We start from the raw sequence: 10,191 nt of genomic DNA on the forward strand, positions 1-10,191 counted from the left end.
CTTGACCAACGGTCCCACTGTATTTCCCTCCTTCTGACTGCCTATCGTTCAATTCGGGCTGTTCAACTGGCATCGTAAGTTCCTCTCGATTTTGTTGAAGCAAACGTCTGGTTTCCTCCATTTGACGATCCAACATCGTCCGGATCATCGCTTGCACTCTGGCCATGGTGATTGGACCTGGAGCGACTACCATAACGGGTATTTGCTCAATCACTAGAGGTTGATTCATGTTCCCATTTGCATTCCCGGCTCCACTGCGGGTTCTTGCCATTTTGATCTTTACACCGAATAGGGTGAATTTAGATTTTTTACTTAGGATAGACGTTTAAATCATCCTTATCCCTTCGAAACGTTTACATGTTAGTTCTAATATCGTAGTCGTACGTTTAGAATCCTAAACAGATAAGGTTTCCAGATCCAGTCGGCAACAGACCATAGATCCGAACAAATAACAACATATTAGGCACAAAGCATTTAGCACATAAAAGCATTTTAGGCACAATTCCTAAAATAAGCTAGTGCTCACACCTCACAATCATCGCCTAGCATTCTAAGTTTAAGTCTAGAAATCCTACAAATTCCTAGTTCGCTTAAACTAATGCTTTGATACTGTCACAACTAGCATTTTAGCTAGGAAATCCTATTCCTGTGTAACCATTCAACTATTGTAAATCTTATACTCTAAGTAAATCTCACCCAATGCTCATATAGATTCATCAATGATGTTCATAAAAGAGTTTGAAAACTCTAGGAGTCCCGGTTTAAGTCCATATTGGACTAGAATTTTCTTATTGGGCCTAATGGACCAATAAGCACCCAATTCAACCTCATTGGACTTAGAAGCCCTAATTGGATCCAAATTGGACCCAATTCATAAATCTAAAACATTTTAGACCATTTGGGTCTAGAATGATTCATTCTAACCCTAATGGGCCTTATTGGGCCATAACTAATCCAATTAACCATTAGTGAGCCATAAGCCCATTCTTTTATTCTAATTGGTCCGTGAATGCTTCCAAGAGCCCAATGGGCCTAAAATTTTTATGTTTAGGATCCAAGTATCCTAGCTAAAGTTAATGGGCCCAATCTACTCTACCCTTTCTTCTTGGCCCAACAATATCGGCCCATGTATAAAAAAAAGGGAAAATAAGTTAAATGGGAGAAAAGTTGACTTTGGAGTGCCACCTCCATAAAATCCAACATGCATCTAGGCTTTAAACCACCATGCAACCAAGCTAGTCACCTCATCGCTCTCTCTCCCCTCTCCCCTTCTATTCTCGGCCGAAGACAAACAAACACACACACACACACTACACTAAATTCTCTCAAACACTCTCAAGGATCATCCTAATCCTTCCATCAAAAATCTCGAAATTTGCTTGTGTTTCAAGAAGGTTGTCATAAGACAATCATCACTTCTTGGTAAGTCTTTATACATCCAAGTTCATAACTCCATTCTCATGATTAGATCACTCTTTTAAGCAAAGTTTTTGGTATTTTGCTTCCTAGAACTTCTTAAGTTCGAAATCTACTCAAGAAAGCTTTCTAGGACCAAAATCTTCTTCATTTCTTCTTCAAAACCGAAGCATCAAAGCAAAGGTGAGTTCATACCCCCTTGTTTTCGGTTTTCATATGATTTTTGGGGGAGAATGCAAGTAAAATGTGTAGATCTATGTGTTATGTGACATCCCCAATTTCACGGCCAGAAAAGACCAATTTGTTTATGCTTTGTTCTTAAAATCAGAGTAATCTTTTACAGAAAGCAGTTGCGGAATTTGTTCCCAAAACAAGATATGATAAAATTTATCCAAACATTTCTCAAAGAGAATGTATTTTCATTAAATAACAAAATATCGGGATGTCATGTTCTGATACAGACCAAAAGCATAAACAGTACAATACAGACCTTACAACAGTTATTTATAACTACTGGTCTATAATCCAAAATCTCTCGTCAAGTCATCCGACTTATACTCTTGTGTCATTACCTGTAATACAAAGAAAACTGAGTGGGTCAGGCTTGGGAGCCTGGTGAGCATATCAGGTTTTCATCCCACAATGTTATATATATATATATATATATATATATATATATATATATATATATATATATATATATATATATATATATATATATATATATTAGAACTCACAGACTTATATAATTTCACAATATAAAAGCAACTCTTATCCCACCCCATCAATCCTCACAACGACACGATCTAAACTCTTGTATCTAAAACCTGCCTCATTACCTGATCCCTACTCACGGATCTAAAACTAATCTCTTCACCTGATCCATACTCCCGGATCTAAAACTAATCTCTTCACCTGATCCATACTCTCGGATCTAAAACTAATCTCTTCACCTGATCCATACTCTTGGATCTAAAACTAATCTCCTGATCTGATCCATACTCCCGGATCAATAACTGTGCCCAGTCCATACTCCCGGACTAGGGACAATTAACTTAGTCTTAATCCATAATCCCGGACTAATAACAAGTTTATCTCTTTACCTGATCCATACTCCCGGATCTAAAACTAATTTCCTGATCTGATCCATACTCCCGGATCAATAACTGTGCCCAATCCATACTCCCGGACTAGGGACAATTAACTTAGTCTTAATCCATACTCCCAGACTAATAACAAGTTTATCTCTTTACCTGATCCATACTCCCGGATCTAAAACTAACCTCTTGATCTCATTATCCAACTCATCTTTTATCACCCATCAACTATCTCATCTACCCATGTTCTACCCAACATATTTGTAAATATAAAATACATACACAGTTTAACTCATTTAAAACTATATAAAACATCCATTCCACACTCATCTCGAATAAACAACAATATATAAACACATAGCACATATTTCATAGCAAATACTTCATATTTATGTGGTAGAAGAAAGTGACTACACATTCACTCATAACATAGATATAATACATTCAACCAATACTTGTATTAAAATCGTGTTTATGAAAGGGACTACACACTCACTTGATAAGACGATGATCGGATAACACCTTGTCTGTTAAAATAATATTCTTCGCTGAAACCGGGATGTTTTCTCCAAAACCGGGCTTCACGCGGGCAGAGTTTCGGCTTGAAAACTATATTTCTCGGTATCTTCGGGGCTTCGGGACTTGCTTCGGGTGTCGGGATTGATACCGGGGCTTCGGGGGGTAAAACTTGCAATATTGAAGAAAGTAGAAGGGAGTAGAGAAGAACTTGAGCAACCAAATTCGGCTGGGGGTCGAGTTCTATTTATAGGGCTGAACCCTCACGTTATGCTGGGCGTAACTCGCAAGTATGCGGGGCGTAATGCCTCTTTCATGCGTACGCTGGGCGTACCAAGCCTTACGCTGGGCGTAGTTCGGATAAGACTGCTACGTGGCGAGCTTCGGGTGGTGCTACGCAGCTCTCTCTCGGACCACACAAGGCCGAAGTACATTGGGCATACTCAAAGGTTATGCGGGGCGTACCCTTCGGATCAGATGGGTGAGTCACAGATTCAGATATTATCCGAATAAATAATTTTATTTATATATTTTAATTATTTAAAAACTTCAGAAATTCATATCTTCCTCATACGAGCTCCGTTTTTGACGTTCTTTATATCCACGCATAGGTGAGACTAAGATCTACAACTTTTGTTTAGACTCCGTCGGCTAATTTTGACTTTATTTTTATTATATTATTTTTGGTAGGCCGGGACAGGAAAACTCCGTTAGAAATTCATAACTCCTTCATCCGACGTCCGTTTCCGTCTGTCTTTTTACCGTAACGCTACTATTAACGTGATATTCGATTCTCTTTTATATTGTTTCAGCTAACAATCACTCGATCTAAAATTCGAGTTTCGGGCTGCATACCGCTAAGTCGAAACTTCGAAAAATCATAACTTCCTCATACGAAGTCAGATTTAGACATTCTTTTTATGTACGCTCTCGGTTTAACGTATTCTACGACTTTTATTTAGATCGCTAAGGCTAAATATCGCTCTAATGTAAATTCACTTTTTACATCGCGCTGTGTCGTGCCGGTTCTGTCGCGAAACTTCGACATGTCATAACTTCTTCGTCATAACTTCTTCGTTATAACTCGGATTTCGGCGTTCTTTATATGTACGGAATACTTGTAACATATACTACAACTTAGTTAAGATTACTCCTTCTAAATAATCTTCCATCAAAAAAGTCATTTTTGATGCTCATTGTCTCTAAATTGACTAGCCCAGATCTACGGGCGTTACAATTATCTCCCCCTTAGGATGATTACGTCCCGAAATCATCAACAAAAATAGGACTTGTATAACGATTCCATACGTTATATTTTCCATCCTAGGTATTAATCGTAACTTCTATGTTTCATCGAATGAGTATCTAACTCTTGGACTTCTTGACCGTAGGTGATGCTCAATCTTGCACCTGCCCTTCGTACTAGGTTGGACTTTCAATCGTAACCTACGAGTTACAAAATAAATCCTTATTGAGGACTCCTTCTTCTTCTTAGGACAAGTACTTTCCTTTATCTATTGTAATAGATCGATGGTTCATGTTCTAATGACCTTTCATCGTATGATGTAACGCTTAGACTCAAGTCTCTTAGAGTCAAATTCCAGAATGGAATATACCTTCCTTCATATTCTAATGTGATATAATCACATTTTAGCACGTAGCATTTCTAGCTACTAAGTTCTTTAACAACGAGCGCGATACAATTGATCGCTTTGATTTCAATTTTGCGGCTTGAGTTAGATGCTACATCGAACATGGTTCTCCGAACCACGTAAAAAACTCATCGTAGTCGGACTCAATTTGATATGATCACTAAGGTCAGAATATCAATCATCTTCTTAGTCATTACCGAAACAATGGTAACGACATACTTGAATAAAACGAGACCAAATCACTAGCTTTTTGGTAACCTTGCGACTTTCCCTGATCCAAGCGTGAGTCCTGTGCTTCGAGTAGTATAGATCTCTACTATTATTCACACCTACTCATACTCGTCCCAAGTATTGTCTCGCAGTCCCCAAGTCCTAAAATCACCAAACAATTTAACACATACGAATGTGTCCAATTAATCATACAAATTTTCCTAGACTCTACTAGGACTTCTTCCATGCGCATCTTCACTCATCAATTCTACTTCAACTCGGTTGGTGATGGAAATTCGAGACGATGGGACAACTTCAAGAATTACACCAATCGTTCCATCATCCTGCCAATCAAAGGTGTACCTCAGACGTACCGTACTCCTCTAAACGTTTCGTTATTTTATCAGACATATTCTAAAGGCAAGATACCACTCTTACGATATCTTCCGATAGGTGTCGTTCACTATCATAAGCCTTTCATTTCCTCCATTTACTCAATTCTCTACGAGTCTTCACCATAACGTATTGAACATCCAAGCAGACGTTCGGTGTACCGGGCGAGAATTTAATATAAGAAAGCTTTATTTACGATAAACGTATAAATCTCCTTATCACTCCGAAACGTTTACATGCTAGTTCTAATACCGTAGTCATACGCTTAGAATCCTAAACACAAAAGGTTTCCAGACCCGGTCGACAACAGACCATAGGTCCGAACAAACAATTTCATATATGGCAAGCATATACCATTTAGCACCTAAAAGCATTTTAGGCATTATTCCTAAATAAACTAGTGCTTGTGTCAATTTAGGTGCATTACCTAAATTTATTAGACACACTCCTCACAATCATTGCTTAGCATTCTAAGTTTAAGTCTAGAAATCCTACAAATTCCTAGTTCGCTTAAACTAATGCTCTGATACCAGCTGTGACATCCCCAATTTCACGGCCAGAAAAGACCGATTTGTTTATGCTTTGTTTTTAAAATCAGAGTAATCTTTTACAGAAAGCAATTGCGGAATTTGTTCCCAAAACAAAATATGATAAAATTTATCAAAACATTTCTCAAAGAGAATGTATTTTCATTAAATAACAAAATCTCGGGATGTCATGTTCCGATACAGACCAAAACCATAAACAGTACAATACAGACCTTACAACAGTTATTTATAACTACTGGTCTATAATCCAAAATCTCTCGTCAAGTCATCCGACTTATACTCTTGTGTCATTACCTGTAATACAAAGAAAACTGAGTGGGTCAGGCTTGGGAGCCTGGTGAGCATATAGGGTTTTCATCCTACAATGTTATATCATATATATATATATATATATATATATATATATATATATATATATATATATATATATATATATATATATATATATATTAAAACTCACAAACTTATATAATTTCACAATATAAAAGCAACTCTTATCCCACCCCATCGATCCTCACAACGACACGATCTAAACTCTCGTATCTAAAACCTTCCTCTTTACCTGATCCCTACTCACGGATCTAAAACTAATCTCTTCACATGATCCACACAGTTTAACTCATTTAAAACTCTATAAAACATCCATTCCACACTCATCTCGAATAAACAACAATATATAAACACATAGCACGTATTTCATAGCAAATACTTCATATTTATGTGTTAGAAGAAAGTGACTACACATTCACTCATAACATAGATATAATACATTCAACCAATACTTGTATTAAAATCGTGTTTATGAAAGGGACTATACACTCACTTGATAAGACGATGATCAGACAACACCTTGTTTATTAAAATAATATTCTTCGCTGAAACCGGGATGATTTCTCCAAAACCGGGCTTCACGCGGGCAGAGTTTCGACTCGAAAACTATATTTCTCGGGATCTTCGGGGCTTCAGGACTTGCTTCGGGTGTCGGGATTGATATCGGGGCTTCGGGGGGTAAAACTTGCAATATTGAAGAAAGTAGAAGGGAGTAGAGAAGAATTTGAGCAACCAAATTCGGATGGGGGTCGAGTTCTATTTATAGGGCTGAACCCTCGTGTTACGCTGGGCGTAACTCGCAAGTACGCGGGGCGTAATGCCTCTTTCATGCGTACGCTGGGCGTACCAAGCCTTACGCTGGGCGTAGTTCGGATCAGACTGCTACGTGGCGAGCTTCGGGTGGTGCTACGCGACTCTCTCTCAGACCACACAAGGCCGAACTACGCTGGGCGTACTCAAAGGTTACGCGGGGCGTACCCTTCGGATCAGATGGGTGAGTCACGGATTCGGATATTATCCGAATAAATAATTTTATTTATATAATTTAATTATTTAAAAACTTCATAAATTCATATCTTCCTCATACGAGCTCCGTTTTTGACGTTCTTTATATCCACGCGTAGGTGAGACTAAGCTCTACAACTTTCGTTTAGACTCCGTCGGCTAATTGTTGACTTTATTTTTATTATATTATTTTTGGTAGGCTGGGACAGGAAAACTCCGTTAGAAATTCATAACTCCTTAATCCGACGTCCGTTTCCGTCTGTCTTTTTACCGTTATGCTACTATTAACGTGATATTTGATTCTCGTTTAGATTGTTTCGGCTAACAATCACTCGATCTAAAATTCGAGTTTGGGGCTGCATACCGCTAAGTCGAAACTTCGAAAAATCATAACTTCCTCATACGAAGTCAGATTTAGACGTTCTTTTTATCTACGCTCTTGTTTTAACGTATTCTACGACTTTTATTTTGATCACTAAGGCTAAATATCGCTCTAACGTAAATTCACTTTTCACGTCGCGTTGTGTCGTGTCGGTTCTGTCGCGAAACTTCGACATGTCATAACTTCTTCGTTATAACTCGGATTTCGGCGTTCTTTATATGTACGGAATCCTTGTAACATATACTACAACTTAGTTAAGATTACTCCTTCTAAATAATCGTCCATCAAAAAGTCATTTTTGATGCTCATTGTCTCTAAATTGACTAGCCATAATCTACGGGCAGTACATGTTATATGCATGTTTTGTGTGAATTCTTATTTTGTTTAGTAATAAAGGGTTAGATCCTATTAAATCTCGAAACTTTAAACAAATATCTATGAACTATGACATGATATACATTATAATAACAAGCCAAAAGTGAATACATGTTTAAGATGTAAAAGAATCCAACAAAAACCTTTTTAAAGGTCAAAATTGTCAAGAAAACAAAAGATAAGGGTAAAAAGTGAAAATTATGTTTTTAAAGTGGCCAAACAGGTCCTACATGTATAAAAATGTATTTTTATGTTAAACAAACTTTAAAAAGGGCCAAAAATTCAAATTTAAGCTTAATGGGCCAAAACTTTTGGGCCCCACAGTTTTGGGCCCAATTTGCGAAAAACAATGAAGTTTTGGGGTTAAAAATGTTATTTGATCAAAGTTTGAGTCATAAATGTAAATAAACCAAATTTAGAGGTGAAAATATCATTTATTTTCAAATTGGACCAAAATGTAAAGTTTTCTAAAAATCGGGTCGAAAGTGTAAACTTTTACAAACAAGGGGCTGAAAATGTATTTTTCTGCAAAAAAGGGTTCAAAATGTAAAAATATAACATTTTGGGTTAAAACCGTAAATTTATAGACATGTGGGACAAAATTGCAAACTTTTATAAATTAAGGACTAAAGTGTCATTTTTACAAAACTTTGGGCCTAACTTAAAATTTTGAGAATTGTTGGCCAAAAACGTCGTTTTTACAAAAAGAGGATTTTTATCATCGACCTATTGAACTTCAAGTCAAAACAAACAACGGAATAAAACAAAACGAACGAAATACAACAATAACTATTTATTGGACCTAATATACACGTTACTTGGCCATTGGACCCTAAGGGCCCAATTAAGTGTATATTGAGCCCAATGTTTTCCATGATGTGTTTATTGGGTCATGGGACCCATTCACATGTTAATTTGGGCATAAGTATTGGATTACATGTTATTGGACTTTTGTGGCCCATTTACATGCCTATTGGGCCTAAATTACCCTCTTACATGTTATTGGGCCTTTGTGGCTTAACTACATGCTAATAGGGCTTGGAAAGGAAATTTCACATGTTAATAGACCGTAACTATACCTTTGCGAAATCAATAAATTTCGAATACTTTTATATGTACCTTTCGAATACAAAAACATACCACATATCCGTAAACATTAAACATAGTACAAAAGGGGTTGAGAATCTAGTGAGACATGTTGGTTGGCACCTCTGAGTGTACAATCGTAGTCTGTAGTTATAATCAGAGTTTCCTGGTAGGAAAGCGGGAGTTTGTGTATAGATCTATACGAGGTGACCCCCCACGCCTTTGTTGTTCACTACAGCTAGACTAGGCCAGTCTAGGGCGACAACATCCTTAGCAAGACCGACATTTGGAAAAATACCAAGACGGGCGACCTAGTCATTATCATGCATGGTTATAACGGCTCATATAGGGATTCAATACCAAAAGATAACATTTTGAAGATAAATTCTTTAATTGTGTCAATGCAAAACGACTTATCTAACGATACAAAAATCTAAATAATGTTATAAAACAGAAAATATCGGATTTTCTGGGGAGATTATTCATATACAATTATCATTTATTCAAAATACAACGAACCTAAACTACACTCATATGAGTTTTTAACTATTAAATTCACACATGCATTTATACTCGATTTTCACATCATTTTCAAAACATTTTACAGAAAATATCGGATTTTCTGGGCTTTTATGAAAGATATAAAGACTTTTACTCAAATATACTTATGAACTCACCAACTTTATGTATGTTGACCGTTTTCAAAATAACTTGTATTCTCAGGTAATCGTTAAGCTGGAAGATATGCAAGTGTGTATGGTTTTGTTATGTAACATCACTTAACGTACTTTGAACAATTAGAACTTATGTATCTTAACAATGTACTTGATGTGAACAATGCTGGTTGTATTATGTAATGTTGGTGATGAATGTGTTATGTTTCATGTATATTCATTGTGATGATTATTCAATTGTTAGTCACACGAGCCCTCAGACGTTTCCGCCGTCTGGTTCGGGGGTGTGACAGGTTGGTATCAGAGCAATGTTTATAGTGAACTAGCATATCTAACCTTACATGATATGCAACTATAAACACAATGGGACGAAATACATCTCAACAAAACAAAAATTTCACACTTATGTGCGTATATTACGATAATAACCTAACAATACCTAATAAAAGCTTCTTGAGGAAATTGAACACTATGATTAAACCTGGGCAGTTATGAAGTTATATTAGG

This window comes from Lactuca virosa, chromosome 5 (genome assembly GCF_052849685.1).
Source record: "Lactuca virosa cultivar CGN04683 chromosome 5, Lactuca_virosa_CGN04683_v6, whole genome shotgun sequence".
Classification (NCBI taxonomy): Eukaryota; Viridiplantae; Streptophyta; class Magnoliopsida; order Asterales; family Asteraceae; genus Lactuca; species Lactuca virosa.